Source organism: Lycorma delicatula, chromosome 10 (genome assembly GCF_047948215.1).
Source record: "Lycorma delicatula isolate Av1 chromosome 10, ASM4794821v1, whole genome shotgun sequence".
NCBI lineage: Eukaryota > Metazoa > Arthropoda > Insecta > Hemiptera > Fulgoridae > Lycorma > Lycorma delicatula.
The window spans coordinates 36155277-36173597 of record NC_134464.1 but is presented as its reverse complement, the minus strand read 5'-3'; the positions used below and the strand labels follow the sequence as shown (position 1 = coordinate 36173597).

At 27.6% G+C, this 18321-nt stretch overlaps 1 protein-coding gene across 3 annotated transcripts in view; it reads right to left on the bottom strand.

The window, feature by feature from the left end:
• Window positions 1-18321, bottom strand: part of Sms (spermine synthase) — a 75769-nt gene that overhangs the window by 44959 nt on the left and 12489 nt on the right. Inside the window, exon 1 of one of the 3 annotated variants that reach the window (XM_075376451.1) lies at window positions 8844-8927. The exons of 1 other annotated variant lie outside the window; for it this stretch is intronic. The gene's annotated coding sequence lies outside the window, so the exon portion shown is untranslated. Of the gene's footprint in view, window positions 1-2062; window positions 2191-8843; window positions 8928-18321 lie in introns of those variants that run through there. One more of the 3 variants, XM_075376450.1, reaches the window with a different exon arrangement.

The following is an 18321-nucleotide window of genomic DNA, read 5'->3' as shown; positions in this document are numbered from 1 at the left end:
TTTTTATTAATGAAAAATAATAATAATAGTAAATGAAAGGTTGGAATTTTCTCCTGTATGCAGAGTTAAATTCCATATCTGGTGGGAAATTTGGGTTTTGCAGTTGGTATAAACCAGCTGATTCACATAGCAGTGTAAATCAACTGACATTACTATTCAATTCACCAATTAATTTTTTTTTGAATCTATACTGAATATAATTACAAGATGGGGCTCATCTGACACTGACAGCTTTTTACTATGGTCTCCAACTAAGAATAAGTATTTTACTTATTTAACAAGTAAGAGTTACTTAAGAAGTAATAATTTGATCAAACCTTTCTTAATTGTATATGATGGCAAGGAACAAACGAATATGCCACATAATTATATGATTTAGCACCTTCAGTATTTCTATTCAAAGAAATCATAAAAGACATGATATTTTCTTAAAATCCAAGAGATCTAAACTGCCTTCAGCTCCTGATTGACAACTCAATTGAGTTCATAAATCACATAAAACATCAAACAAAAAAAATGTGAAATTACACAGTTAAATCCTGCCCATAAATGTACAAGGACAGATGAACAACATTTTGAACACTTCTTCTGGTGTGTATTAAATATTTAATAACATAAAACTTTTTCTATCAACTGTCTGTTTTTAACAGTTTGACAAACACAAATTTTTAATGTCTTTTTTAACAGTTATAGCATACACAATTAAGTTACATGATGAATTTAATTACCAATATTTAAAAATAATTTATTTTTATGCAGAGTGTACAACACAAAACTATCAATGCTTACAATATACACATCTAAATACAAATATGTGGATAATCTCTTATCCTGAAGGATACATCTTACTTGTTTGTAACATCTAAAATAATAATTTTTTTATTTACACCTTTCTTTAAAATGTTTTCTGGGTTAACATTCTGGTTAGATTTTTTGAAATTATTCTGTTTAATGGACTGGGGGTGTTTTTTATTTTTCATTAAAACAAAAGTTACAAGTGAATTCATATGAAATGGTATATTATCTCAGAAAAGACTTACTTTTCTGGCAATTTGTATCTTCAGTTTTGTGGTTAACGGGGAATAATTACATGAAATCACAAGATTATAAAAGTAAAAAAATTGTAAAGTGACAAAAATTAAATATGCTGATATTTCATTAGAAAATTAATAACTTTACATTTATTTAAATTCATTTAATAATTTTCTTTTATAAAAGAACTAAAAAGAATAATTACTAAATCTAACATGTCAATAACAGTAGAAACTAGTGCTATTTATAATGGTATTAAAATAAACATAAAATAACATGAATATATATCAAACAACCACAATTATAACAAGAGAATACTTACTGTAATTAACCCTATTAAAAAAAAACTCCTTTGTAGAAAAAAAATATTTTTACTGAAACCAACATCATCCCAGATTTAAAAAAATTCAAGCAAAGTTAAATTAAATCGCAACACATTTTTATAAAACACTATACATAATGAACATAACCTAAAATACATAAACAAAATACATAACCTCAACTTATATCAATTAACAGTATACACATGCTCAAAGTTAAACACTAAAATACAAACTATTATTATTATTTATCATAAATGCTTTCAATTATCATAACATAAAATCTACTAGTATTGTCAAGATATACATATAATTGGTTATATAATTAAACATACTATTTGAAAGTCTGAGAAATTCATATCAACCACTAGAACTCACTACAAATTAAAGAAATTATAAAATACTATCAACTAGATTAATGAAATTGTAATTAACAAATAGCAAATTAACATATATTGTGTAACATTTAAGTTAATTAACAAAACGTTTTAAAATTCACTCAATCGGACTAATAATCGATGTCGCGGTATAAATATATATGATATGGAAATAGATTTACATACAAAAATAGAATTCTGCAGTCCACCCCAAATATATGGGGCAGGTCTCAACACTTGCCCGATTCTTCTTTTCAAATTAAATAACTATTCTTTGTATTAACAGCAATAAATAATTAAAATAACAATTCTTCATAAACAACTGCTACTTACCTTCAAATAAAAACAACAGTATTGATCCTATTAACACTAATCAGTAAAACCGGCGAACAGAGAACGGAAATTATAAGATTGAATAATACCTTGCGGCTTGCGCAGGAAACCCTATGCTCAGCTGTTTGTGACCTTCGCGCCGGGCGGAAGTGCTTTCAGAAAATGTTGTTTTAAGAGTTTAATTACGCAAGAACTAATTATTATTTGTATTTAAAAATATGTGATAACTAACCTGGTCAAAATAAATATAAACCCGTTTAACTTTTGATTAAATAATATTTTTCATTGTTTAGAAATTACTTTTTTAAATCTACACAGTTTTCGTTTGTATTAGGTACAAAAACAAAATAATATGATTTGGTGTCTTATGCAAGAAAATGTGCGATATTCTAAAGAAATCAGATTTAAACTAAGGTATGATTTAAAAGGCATGTCTATAATCTTGTAAGCGCCAAATATAAAAGTTATGGCTGATCAACAACGTTATTTAGTGATAAAGAAATTCGGCAACCGAGTTACATTTAACTCAGATATATCGATATCAACTGATCCTTTCTGGAAGTCAGAACCAGCAATTTCAGATAAACAGTAAAGTGCTTTTGACAAAGAAATAAATTTCTGTTACCAATTAATTACAAAACATACACATATTGAAAAACAAATATTTTTAAAAAATTGCATCAAAGTTATATAAAAACCCATGTCAATAGAATATTTGAATAATTACACGACCTAATAAAGTAAGTGGAAATTATTTATGAATAATGGTTATTTTAATTTGCGATAACTTAGATTTTTTTTGTAGAAATTACTATAAATTTCTTTGATAAATAACCACACAAACAAATTCATCCCTTAAAGATCATGTATTTTATTTTATCTCTCATAATTTACACCCATTATAGTAGGTGCTCAAGCAACAATACAAGTAATGATAGATGTATGGCTGGACAAGTTAAGACATTGTTCTAAGAGGTAAATTTAAACACAGTCTTATTCCAACCATTTCACCATGATTACCTTATAAATAAACAACAATGGAACACTCACTGTTACAGGTACTGTCAGACATGAAAGATTCACTCTATTAGGAAAGGTAAAAATTGTTGATGGTACACCATGTAGGTTGTACAGAGGTTATAAAGACAACTTGTCAAACTGCTTTGGTTTATTAACAGATGAAGGATTTCCAAAGAAAAAAAAAACTTTATTTGACTGTGTTTATGGGAAAACTCACAAGGAGAGATTAGAAAAATACTACATGCAATAGTTCAAAAATATTCAATGACTGCTGTGATTTCATAGATCAAGTAGTTCAGTTTTAAGTACAATAATAAATACTGCTTGTAAAAGGATTAGCAAAATATAATGGCATTTTTCATGTTATGAAAAATGTCAATCCCATATTCTCATACACAAACTTAAAAAAAAAAAACAGTCAGAATTTACCAGTTTAACATAAAATATAGCTATGTACCCGGATTTATATTAAAAAAAAAATATTTTTTTGTAATTGATGTAAATAACACTAGTAAACAGAAAATTTGTATACTGCTGAAAATTTGCTATTGAAATTATGTTACTACACAGATTTTACATAAATTGTAAATTTGTAAAATTTCTCTACAATGGGCTCATTCTGATCAACTACTGGTTACAATTAAGAATACATTTACTTTTAAACAATATGCATAAATTCTTAATGAAGAAAAAATAGATAAATATACACACTGTATCATGAGAAGTAAACACATACAAATATTCTGCGTAATATCATACAGACACCTGTTGTTGCCTACTACAGAGCTTAAATAAAATCTTATTCAGTCTAGCTTCACATGTCTATACGGTGTATTATGTTTCACAGCGTTATTAATGTTTTGCTATATTTTCATAAATTCTTTTAATACAAAAGTGATTTTTCTATTTTTATTTGCTACAAAATGGCTTCTGCAAAAGTTAATGGATGTTCAAATTATCCAGTTAATTTTTGTTTTGTCTGTGGTAAATTTACATCTAAATCTCAAAGAAAGAGAAATTCTGATTTGATAAAAACAGCTTATAAATTTTATTTTGATTGTGCACTTGGGAATAAAGATAAAATTTGGGCACCTCATGTTACTTAAATATCATGCTCAGTTAACTCTAACTGAATGGTTGAAGGGGAAACGACAAGCCATGTCATTTGCTGTATCGATGGTTTGGCGTTAACATAAGGACCACTTCACTGACTGCTACTTTTATATGACAAATATATTTGGATTTTCTTTCGAAAATAGAAAGTTCATGAAATATGCAGATGTATCCTCAGCTCTAAAGCCAGTATCACACAGAAAGGTTATCTGTACCTGTACGACCATCTAATCTGATATAGCTAGAAAAATAATTTGAAAATGAAGCAGACGATGTAGAGGACATTGAATAATAATTTCTTCCTATATCTGATAAAAAATTTCCTCATTTAATGCAGCAACATGAACTTAATGACTTAGTTTGCAATTTAAAGTGATCAAAGCAGCAAGCTGAAATTTTGGGTCTAGACTGCAACAGCAGAATTTTTAGCAGATAATACTAAAGTTACTACATTTAGAACACGAAATAAAACTCTTTCAACTTATTATGTTATGAAAAATTCATTTTGTGTTTGTACTGATGTCAATAGCCTGATGAAAGAAATAGGAATTCAGCATATTCCTGAAGAATGGTGTCTTTTTATTAACTCTTCTAATGTTAGCATGAAAGCACTTTTATTGCATAATGGTAACAAACAGCCATCCATTCCATTAGTTCAAACAGTCGATATGAAAGAATCATATGAAACTATAGCATTTTATTAGAAGCAATAAAATATAAAGAGTATATGTAACAAATTTGCAGTGACCTGAAATTTGTTGCGTTACTTCTTAGTTTACAAGGTGGGTTTAGAACTATTGTTGTTTTCTTTGTCTTTGGGATAGTCATGATACAAAAAGTCATTACCAAGTAAAGAAGTGGCCATTGCGGCAGAATTTTGTGGCCGGTGAGAAAAATGTAAGGCATTTATAATTAACTGAAAGTGGTAAAATCAAACTGCCGCCACTTCACATAAAACTTGGACTCATGAAAAACTTTTTAAAGGCACTAGATAAAGAAGGACCAGGATTTAATCATTTAAAAATAAGTTTCCCTAAATTGAGTGATAGTAAGCTCATGGAGGGTATATTTATTGGTCTGCAAATCAAGAAACTACTAAAGGACTCAACTTTTGATGACAAAATTAGCGAATGCGAAGTAGCTGCATGGAAATCCTTAAAAGACACTGGTTTTTTAGGCAACAGAAAAAATGAAAACTGATTTTTGGTTAATAAGCTGTTAGAAAACTACAATCATTTAGGATATAGGATGTCATTAAAAATTAATTTCCTACACTCCCATTTAGACTTTTTTCCCAAAAATTTGGGCTCTGTCAGCAATGAGCAAGGAGAGCATTTCCATCAGGATATTCTGACCATGGAGCGTCGGTACCAAGAAACATGGGATCCTGGAATGATGGGTGACTATTGTATATTTTTGTTTAGAGAAACCGATCAAACATCACAAGCAAAAATGTTTATCAACATATTTTAAAAATTAAAAGTAAGACAATTCCAATGATTTCAACTTTTAAAAACTGTTATTCTAAAGACATTTTGAATTATTTAGATTTTTAGAAACTGTTACTCTAAAATTGTATTATGTATTTCAATTTATCTGTGTTTGATTAAATAAAAATTTATTTGATTTAACCAAATTTTAAATGAATACACATAAATAATCATATTTTTTTTAAATATCTATTTCACAGTGATTATGCATTTATTGGTAAATAGATTGTATATCTAAATCATATGAATCTAAAAAATGTGACATATTAAACAAATTCTTATAACAGTTTTGAATTCAGTACCCCAAAATTAGTGAAAAGATTTTTTTTTTGGCTAATGTAATTTTTTTACTGGTTTTTTTTTTTAACTCCAGATAGTAACAGCTTATCAGTGACCATTGACATTCTTGGAGTGTCAGATTAGTAAATGCTTAAAACTTTAAAATATTTAGTTTTATAATTATTTGATAATAATTTATTATTATTAAATAAACTTGATAATAATAATTAATTGATAATTATTTAATAATCATTTACTGTTTAACAGATTTAACGAAAATTGGAAGTTTCTTCATTTCAGTCGGTATGTATATATATTTTAGAATATTTATCTATGCTCAAGATGATTTATCAAATGCATACATATTGAGATGGTTCTTTTTATTTTAAAGATTGTTTTCTTTACAAATCCATGAAAGACTGGATTTTCTTTTTATAAATATGTCAAACAATAAATAACCTTTGGTTGGCCATCCTACCTACCTGTAGCTGTTCAAAAATGGTGAATATTAATTAAATTAATTAATAAACTGCCTACTTACTATTTTAAAATATTTATAATAATTTACTGCCACAGAAGACTTCATCTCTTAAAAATTATCTTCTTACATCTATATAATATTGCTCTCTGAAACAAGATATCTCTTAGATCTTGTTCAAAAAGACAATTTTTTTTTTAAATACAAAAATATTCTATTTCCAGGAAGAAATTGTTAATTTATTCTTAACAAATGACATTATTCTCCTCTGTCAAAGTAGACAGCATAACAGTTTTGATCCTATAGCTAATACAGTGTAAGAAGGTCCTTTTTATTATTATGTTACCTTTTTTAATAAATTACTAACCCATCAAAGGTTTTTCCCACTACATCAAAAATAAGATTAATATATTTTCTTTTATACAAAAAATATTACTCTGTAGATGAGCTTTTAAATAATACTTTTTTTTTAAACCCTAGAGTTTCTAAACCTCTGTTTAAAGTTTGAATAAATAAGAACGAAAATAATTTTCATTAAGACCTTATTTGTTTTTTTCCTTTATTATTGTTTCATGTACTAATATTTTAAATATAAAATGTAATATTTATATAATATTACAAAAATCAATATTTATTTAATACAAAATTTAAAACATTTTACTTAATCGTAAAAAGTAAAGAAAGTATTGTGCTAACAAAAAATTTGGGGTTTCAGATTTCAATGGAAATATCCATTTTGACCATCCCTGAATTTATTTTCACTAGATTTAGGGTAATGTCTGTACATACGTACATATTTACCTTGCATAAATCAACAACGATTAGCCATAGGAGGTTGAAATTTTGGATTTAGGATTGCTGTAACATCTAATTATGCACCTCAACTTTTGATTGCTATCAACTGAACCAGAAGTGTCCAAAAAAGCCTAAAATTCTTTTGAAATCAAAAGCCACAAAAATTTGGATTTTTTACTTTTTCTTAAATGCAGTAATAAGCCCTCATTGAAAGATTTTCAATGATATACCATAAGTGGTATTTACTTTCATTGGCTCCAGAGTTATAGTCAAATGAAATTTTAATTAATGAAATATTTGGATCTTACAAAGGAAAGGCTTTGTTTTTTTTTAACTTTTATGTTTTTAATTTAAATATGTTGATTTATTAATAATTATTCATTTCTGATTGTAAAAAAAACTTTTACGATAAATAATAATTCAATAACAATAAAAAAAAATAAAAAAATATCAGAAGTTATTAATGAAATAAAATTTTATGTATTTTTCATTTAAAAAATTTGTATATGTAATTTAATAGGCATGCAAGGAAGTCATGTGGTGTCCACATCAGATTTCTTTACTCATGTAGTACCAATTCCTCATATCAGTTGTAATGTATTACGATCAGAACAAAATATTTATTTAATATTCATTTTATTCTACAACATCGCATCCTTTTATACAAGATAAAAGCTCTCACTTTTGTGTCATATGTTGTAAAGTAAAAATTTAAATGTTGTTTCAAAAAAAAACAAAGAAAAACAAAAAAACAACAACAAAGTAGCACTAAATATATAGTATAGTATAGTATAGTAGCACTATACTATAGTGCTACGAAGTTAATAATTTTATTAAGTAAAATAAAATTAAGGAAAAAAAATTGAAAATTATTATAAATATAAGTTACTAATGATTTTAATCATTAATATTATAAATAATAGTAAATATAGCATTTTTATTGCTTCGGCTGACCAGGTATAGGAAAGAGATTTGACGCACAATTGGAAAAAATATCAAAATGGGATGATCAAACTTGTCCAGATTACTTATGAATACGGGGCATTAGATGGCATTAAATTTTCAATTTAAAAGGTCAAGGGTATCATCCCTTCACACCTTTTCAGGGTATCATCCTCAGTATCTCAAGACACCTTTTCAAGGTATCATCCTCAGTATCTCAAGATTTTACCTAATTAAGGTCTTATATTTCTTAGGCACATTTGTTAATAATTAAAAAATAATAATATTTGCAAAAAGATTTTTCAAACACCCCACCCCAAAAAATGCTCTAAACTGGTGGCTACGTGGATAATTTGTGTCAATAGTACCTCCTCTCACTACAAGTAACACTAGTGTAGCACTGACATACGCTGTATAAAAAATAGTATATTTAAATAAAATTATAAATATTTTAAATTAAGTTGTGTGTGTAAGCGTGCATCAGAAAAAGCCACATGACAGGAAAGTCCTACAACTCTTTCATCAGTTTTTTTATTTTTTTATTATTACTCGTATGATAAAAATAATTTAAATCAACTTAGTTCAAACTATATCAGAAATCAATATGGGCAGTAAAATTAAGGAAATAAAAAAAAAGTTGTAAAAATAATATTCAATTAATTACCTTTAAGGAAATCTGTAGAAAACAATACTTCCAAATTTGCAAATTAACTTGAACATAAATGTTTGATTATGCAGAATGACTGCTTTAACAATGAATTTAAGTAATATTACCCAATTATTTAACTAAAGAACATTATTATCTAAGATAATTTTAACATATGTACTTTTATATCACCCTGGCTTGAAAGTGGAAATATACTTAGATGATTATAGCAAGATAAATATAAGCACTCTAAAAAAGAATCTAAAATGATTATTACTATATATAACTGATAATTATTGTACATTATCTATCACCTGACTGATTTTTAAGTCTACGAAAATTATAAATAGAAATGTTATCTAATGTTTTATTAACTGTAACTGAAATATACATCCACCATATTTTTTAACCATTGAACAAATTTTTAAATTTTAAAATAAATTAAACATTTCAATAATAAATTAAACAATCCATTGTACGTAAAAACTATATTTAAAAAAAAAGTGTTTACTTGAATACTGTTATTTATTAATATGAAATAATACTGAAATAATAAAATATATTAATCAGAAAAAAATCTACTGGTTATGAAAGGTATAAAAAGAATATTTCATCTTTTCTGTTTCCAAAATCAAGTTTTGGTCTAAATATAATTAAATAAATAACTTTTTATCTTTTTTTACCAAATATTCCTATTAAAAAAAACAATTACAATTTCAAACATCTTTACTATAGATTTTATGTTTTTGTCTATAGTGGAAGTAAAAATGAACTTAATAAAATTTACCTAATTACCATTTCTATCACATTTCTGGCTGTTTTCATTTACTAGAGCTTCAGTCACTTTAACTGATATAATTTATTTAATAGAGAAATCTGTTTAAAAAATAATAAAGAAAGTTACTTTTTAATTAATTTGACTTTATACCCATGCAAAATGTATAAAAAAAATCTAAAACTATATCCGGTTACTAACTACAGTCAAACCTTTCTATAAACTATTGCAATATTATGAAAACCTCGATTTTATAAATTTTTCTACTGCACCATGACATTTTAATAAAACTACATATAAATTTACTTTTATTTAACGTATTCATAGCTCAATATAATAAACTGGTAACATACTGCATATCAACATAATACAGTATATTAAGTAACATACAGTAATTTTTACAAAATTTTTTTAAAAATAATGACATTAAATTTAGTTGTTTGGACATCTCTATGAGTTTAAGGTGGTTATTCTTTTGATTTCCATACCTAAATTGTACCTGTATACAAACACAAAATATTCTTGACTGTTGTCAAGAATGACAGGTATTTTTATTGATCTGGTAAAGCGAATATTCCTAAGATTCTCTTATAATCCATTAACAATAAAACACAGAATACAACAGAAAACTCACTTTATCAAGTAACAAATTCATATTGTATTAAAAATTATATACTGTGAACATTCTCTATCAATATATAAAAACTAAAGAAAGCATTAGGATTAGTATTATTTTAATCAATTTAAAAAAAAGTTAGTGTATTCATTTGCTGTGTTATTGTTGTAAAAAAATATGGGCTAGAAATAAAAATACAGTGTGGTAACCTACATCCATTCTAAGAACAAGGTAAGTCCTTACCTGGATATATACTTTTTATACAGTATACGATATATTTATATATTTTATACTATATATACGATATATTAGATTAATATATAACACATGACAAAAAAAATACATTTACTTTTTTTTCTATAGCACTATTAAGAAAAATAATTATACTTAATTTTAATTTATCATAAAATGGAATTAAAACATTTGTAAAAAAAAAGTAAACTGGGAATTCTTACAACAATGTAACGAAAACCTCTATTTAATCAATTTTTCCCGGGATTCTCAATTTCGTTACATAGAAGTTCAACTGTAATCATTTTTTTTTGTCTTTGACCAATTTTGTAATACAAACTATTATTGGGAATTTTTTTAAGGAATAGCTATACTAGACAGGAATGGTTATTTCTTTTAAACAAATTAACAAATCTACTCTAGTAATTTTGATAAACTTAATATGAATATAAATATAGCATTAAAAAACAATTATTATTACAGATGAAGTGATATTTACACAGTTGAAAGCTACATTAAACTGTAAATACAAGTAGCTTTTTTTTAAAATGAAAGTGAGACCTGGCTACTAGGGATTGAAGAAAAGAGAAAGTTAAAATCACTTGATATGTAGAGCTACAGAATGTTATTGAAATTACAACGATGGATCTACAAAATTAAAACTGAAAAAGCTCATTGTAAAATCAAGACTAGAAAAATAATATAAAATATGTTGTAAATCACAGAGAGTGACTTTTTATGGCTTTTTAGCAACCTTTACACGACTTAAGGGAATTACAAAATGATAAAGTTTATATTGAGGGAAGGTTATACAGAGGTTAAAATGAAGGTTGAAAGGGGAAGGTTATAAGGTACTGAAGAAGTTTATAAGAAAGGCTGAATGGAGGTTATATTGAAGGAAATTTGGAAGGAAGGTAATGAAGGTTATATTAAAATTACAGAAAAAATCAGAGACTTAATATATAAATCAAACAATGAAAGACATCAAAAGACATCAATATTGCAGTTCAAATGAAAAAATGAAGCAGACGACTCAAAAGTTATTAGTATGAAAAATATTTGCAACTGATCAACAGGTTGAGAATCAAAAAAGAATCCACCAATCTCCATGGTGGATTGGTAGCATCTTGGTGTTTCATCCAGAGGTCCTGGGTTTGAACCCTGTTGAGGCATGGCATTTTTCATTCGCAATAAAATTCCATTTCCATATCCCATGCCCAAATTTCAAGCTTGTGTGGTGATATTTAAAATTTTACAACATTACAATTTATGTATAATAACTTTTGCAAAGAAATTATCCACCAATACTAGGAAGTTTATATAATTGTGGCCAATAATAGGACAAAATGTATTATTACACGATTAACAGTCCTTTACTCTCTACAACAGTTGTTTTTTTTAAATAATTTTTTTTCAAATACCTTCTTATAATAATTTTATAATTACAACAACAAATTATAAAAACAAAAAAGAAATAAAAATTTAACAACTATACAAGTACATATATATTTTTCAGAAAATCTTAATGTAGTTACAGGTAAAGATTAATATGAGTAAGTTACTTTATTCAGTACAATTAGATATTTGCAACTAATATTTATATTTATTAATAATAAACAACTATTATTACTAACTGATTAATTTATTTTGAAATTAAATGCTGCTCTAATAAAAGGAGGTATTAATTAAATTAAGCATATGCCAGTCAGCTTGGATTCATTAAAAAAACTCAAAATCAATTCTTTAATAAATTAATCAATTACTAATGACTATGAAATAAAAAAATCTAGCTTTTTTATTCTAAAGATTAATTAAAAGACAGAAATAATAATTATAGGTAAATAATACATTAATTATTCCATGCTTTATACATTTTGTAATATTTTTTAACTATATTTTATTTGGTTTGAATAAAATTAATATTGGGGGTATTTATTTTAAATACCCCCATAATAACTACCCCCATGCAATAACATGCTCAGTGTTATTTATTTAAAAATAAATAACACTGAGAATAAATTTTTTTTGGTACAGGAAACAAAACATGTGATCCTAATACAACTTTTCATTCTGAATTCAAATATGTAAATAGGTTTCCTCCATTATCCACAATTTTTTTTTTTTGTTTACACAGGTAAAGTTTGAAAGAAATTTAAGAATTTACATGCATGCAGCTCACTACTCAAAGTGACCTAAAATGTGGTGGTATTTGTTTTCCTTTTGAGTTTAGCATCTGGAACATCCATCTTCAGCACCCAATAAAGCTTGTTTCTTAAAGCTTTAAGAATATACTTGCATTCTTGCCCTTCACTGTCGCTGTTAACTGTTTTCCATGACTGAGGTTTATTGGTGAAGTGTTCTTGTGCTTGTCACTGATGGAATGAGATTAACCAGAAAAGAAAACCAAGTGTGAATCCAAGAAAGAAAATTTTCTTGGACTGAGCATCTTAGTGTGGTTTTTTTAATACTCTTTTTGGTTCTTTCTCTTTTTAATTGATAATTTTTTATCTAAATGTTTTTTATGATTATTTTAATTATTTATTTTTTGATTTTCTTGTTAATAATTATTTGATGTTTTTTATTTTTTTCCTTTTACCCCATATGTTTATATGACTGTAATAATCCACCTACAATGTTAGAATTATTGGGGACTTATGAATTCTTAAAAATTCTTCATAACACTTTTAAATGATCCTCACACTGACTTTTTGACCTGGCACAGCAGTTCTTTGAATTGACCATTTCTAATCAAAGTTCTTATTTGGCAACCCAAAAATATTCTTTCATTGGTTTTAGCATCACTAATACACGGAAATTTTTATTTTAAATAATGATATCCAGCACCATTTTTATCCATCACCTTAACAAAGTTTTTGAAAAGCCCTAAATTTGATATGCACTGAAGGTAGAAGAAACATTTCTGAGTTAACTAGTGGGAATATACAGAATATTTCTGTAAAGGGGATAGTGCTTCACACTCTGGCCATTTCTTTCTGATAGAATGACTTCTCTTGTCTCTGCTGTCTAGCCAAATCCTCCTCTCAAAAATAACCATAAAATTCAGTGTAGTCAACCTGCAAACCCATTAAAATAATAAATACAATAACTTTTAAAATATAGCTTAAGTCTGACGACATTTGTTATACTGAATTTTTTCTAACAGGACTTTCATATGTTTCTTTCATGTTATTTGTATAAGCCAACGATGCAGAAGGAAATTTGTTGCCATTGTGCAAAAGAACAGCATTTAAACTAGTTTTCAAAGAACAGTCTCCATTTTTTAGAGTTATACTGATGATGTGCACTTATGATGACAGCACAAGTAGAGTTATAGTTGTCTCAGCCTTTCGACCAGAGGTCCCAGGTTCAAATACCGGTCAGCCATCGCATTTTCACACATACTACAAATCATTCATCTCATCCTCTAAAGCAATAACTAACGGTGGACCCAAAGGTTAAAAAAAAAGTAGAGTTACAGTACACTAAATGGTTTTCTTCAGAATTTAAATCATGAAACTCTTCCTGACAATTAGAAACTCACTCTATTAGAAAGAAATTCACTTTAGTGTCAGTATTAGGTTGAAAACTTTCAGCCTAGATTCCAAAACCTCAGCTTCGTTTTTCAACAAGATTAAATCCCAAAGTAATAATTCCCAAATTAATTAAATTTTTTTTAATTTTCCCAAATTAATTAAATCCCAAAGTTATAATTCACCTTGAGTTATCAGTTAAGCATCATTTATAAGTATCATCTTGCTTCTTATGTTGAACTTCAATGGATACCTTATATTTTGATTCATCTTTTGAAGTCAGTATTTTGAAGGATGTGGTACAGGAAAGTCCTCACATGAGGAACTGCTCTTATAGCAGACAGTAAATTCATGTACTATACTGTATGTTTGGATTTACTAATTCCTTTTATCTTTATAATAAAGAAATAACAGTCAAACAAATGATATTTTGGTTCATGCCACTCCTTCAGTATGCCAAGAATCATGCTGATTACCCCTTGCCCAGTCTGTCAGTCGTTTCACACATGTTGTACAGCAGATATGAGGGACCCAGCTCTTATCTTGATTCTCAACTTTGCAGCCAAAATATATTTCTTAACATTTTTTAACTAGTAGAGTCAAATTTTATTGTTCTTTAGATATAAAATAACAGACACATGTAACAGAAGTTATCCGTTTCTATTTTGAGTAGTATTTACACGTTTCTTAGCTTCACTTTTTTATAATGCATTTTGGAACCATTCCATTGACTTATTGTACTGGTAATTTTAAATTTTTGTAATTCTTTACATTTTATTGTTACATTTTAATTTAAAGATCTCTATATCTTCTGTAAATGTTCATTCTTCTTCCTTTAACACAGATGTGAATTAATTTCATTGATTCTTCCATTTTCATTGGGGGGCTTTTATTAAATGTGTTGCTAATTAGAATTTTGTTTTTTATTTTTAAAAGATCACACACATACACCTTCATTTAAAATATTTATAATTTTATTTAAATATAATATTTTTTCATTTATTTAATTTAATGATTCTAACTAAAACGCATACCGTATTTAATTCACATACCTGTGGCAATAGTAGTGGCGACAGTTGGCACTAACTAAACTAATGTAATTTCACAACTTACCTAGAACTAATTTCACTTGTACAGTCGGCAGACTGGTGTAACTGCAAGGGTTAACACACCAGATTCCAAGTTAACTGGGCGATTGAGTTCGAGACCCAGGCAGACCGAGTTACTTTTACTCACCTTAAATATTATTCATTTATTAAATTCTACTGCTCACCTGTGACATCACAATAGCAGTAGTTTAGAACATTCTTTGTGGTGGAGTGCGATTTTTCAAAATTTTCTTTTTGCAAATATTATTTTTTTAATTGTTAAAAAATGCACCTATGAAAAATATGACCTTAATTAGGAAAACTCTCAAGATACTGAGGATGACCTTACTCTACAATCTCACCCCTTTTCAAAGTTGAAAATTTAATGGCATCAATGACCCATAAATAGAAGTTAACCAACATTGGTCAAAATCGGTCCAGTAGATCTGGAGATATAAGGTGATTTTGAGGCAAACACCGAACACACACATGTACTGTACACATACGAACATTAACATTTAGAGAATTTCTATCTGGTTGATTGGGTTCCTTAGGTGTCAAAACATCTAGATTCGATGAAAACTGCATATGCCTAAAATGGAACAATTATAATACGTTCCTTTTTGGAGCTATAGTGTTATCTAGACAGGAAAGTAATAATTGGTTAAAAGGTTGTCTAGTAAAAGGTAACTAGTTGGTCAGCAGAGTTGAGATTCCTTCAGGCTGTTAAAAGGTGGGATGGACTGGATAAGCTGTAATGAGGAAATTTGAACTATGATATAAATAACAAAAAGGTATAAATAAATGTGAGATAAATGCCATTATGGTTAATCTCTCGTCATGAAATATGAAAAGGAGGAAAGGATATAGGCTAGCTTCAGGAGTTGAACAAAATAAATTTTATAAATGTAATGTACGAGCCAAAACAAGAACATTATCTGTTTGTAAATGAAGAAGAAGAGATAAATGATGGATACAGATCTCATATACATGGAAATATATAAAAAAAACTTTCTTTAGAGTATCAATAGTAGTTATGGATCTCCCAAACCTATTTACATTTTTTTTTTAATTTATTATTTTTAGCAAGTTTCATTTTTGGTTATCCAAAGAATATAAGGCATTCCTCCTACAAAAAAAAATAGTAATTGTGGCTGAAATAATTTTAAAAAATCATAAAATTATAATATGTAATATTAAATAATAACCATAAAATATGTAATGTCTTGCATTGATTATTATGAAAAGGAGTGTCATTAACGCTTTGTAATCATGTACTTTAAAGGTAGTATAGTAGGTTGCTAAATACAGCAAAAGAGCGACAGTATTTATTTACTTTCATTGCGTTAATAGTGAAAGTAGCAAATAACAGTAGAAGTCCATTTCCTGTTCTGTTCTAACAGAACAACATAATATAATATGTTGCAGCTCATTAATTTTGCTATTCAGGATACTGTCTACTATTACACATGTATGACTTCACGGTAGTATGGTACTGCTAATAAGTTCACACACATACATACAAAACATACTGATATCCTGGGAGTCAAGAGTAAGAGAGCAAGGTCATACAACTCTTAAAAACTGGTTCTGTGCAACACATCAACTCCACCCAATGAATTTGATCATATAAAACAACTAAAACGTTCAACAGAGAAAGTCACATTATCCCATTTATCATGCAGTGAAATTAAATTAAAATAAATTGAATGGTTAAAAGAAAGTGACAATAATTTTAGTAATTGTTTTACAATATTATCCAATAAAAAAGTTAAATGATGACATAAATATAATATTATGTTGATGACTTAACACTATTATTTTGATAATAAAACTAAAAATCAATTTCTTAAAAATAATAATACGATATAACAAGATAAGATATAAAGTAAATCAGATTAAATAATATCAATAACTATAATTAACAGTAATAATATAAAGCAATAAGATAAGAAGCAAATAGGATAAAAACAACAGCAGTAGTAACATAATTATTATATACATTTCCTGTACCATAAAAATTGTATATTTTTACCAAAATGTTTGTGCATTTTTTTTTATAAAACAAAAACCAAGTGAAAATAAGATTCTTGAATTATTTAATTTTATTACCACTATATACAAAATCTGTCCAATGGAAAAGGTGACTGACAGTCTTTGTGTAACTAGCAGTGCCATCTCTGATGGCACATACATTTGTTATGTGAACAAATACATTTGTTATGTGATTACATATTTGAGCTTTTTACTACAAAATATGTCAAGGCGCTAGCATCTTTTGTTTAGTTGTAATGACATAACATGTGACATTACATTTTGAGTGCTGGTTGTTCAAAAGGTTTACAAAGTGGAGCACTCCAAAGATATGAGAAGAACAGCTGATATGGATCCAGACTTAATTTCAAGAATCACAACTGGTGATAAAATATGGTGCTTTCAATATGAGCTAATCGCAAAGCATCAGAGCTCGGAATGGAAGAGTCCAAAAAAACCCAAACTGAAGAAAGTGCAAATTTATAAGAGCTGAATCAAGACTTTGCTCACAGTTTTCTTTGATTCCACAGGAATTACCCATCAAGAATTTATACCAAAAGGTCAAACGGTGAATGGCGACTATTACTTTGGCATTATGAATCATTTACGTACCAGGATTCTTTGACTTAGATTCGAATACCAGGAGCAAGGGACATTGTCTTTGTTTCATGACAATGCACCGGTGCTCAAGTGCAAGATTGTACATGATTTTTTGGCTAAAAAAGGGTCATGGTGCTTGATCATCCTCATATTCACCTGACTTGGCTCTATGCGACTTCTGGCTATTTCCCAAACTAAAACTGGCGATGAAAGGAAGGCGTTTCAACACAATTTCAGATATCCAGAAGGCGTTGACTGTGGTTTTGAAGGCAATTCCTATGAATGAGTATCAGAAGTGCTTCGAACAATTTTATAATCGTTTTCAGCATTACACTGACTCACAAGGGGGCTATTTTTAGCCCCCTTGTGAGAAGGAGAATATTACAAAATAGCCAATCAAATAAATTGCTGTACTCAATTTTTACTAATGTGAATAAGGATGCATACTCAAAATATAACTACAAAACATCTCTATAAATGTAAGGGTTTACTTTTAATACATCAATGAAAGTAATATTGAAAACAACTATGACACTATAGAAAAAAGGATTTATATGATTGAAAACCTAATTAGAAAGTTTCAGATATTTAAAATAAACTGAGTGCAAAATACAATGGCTAT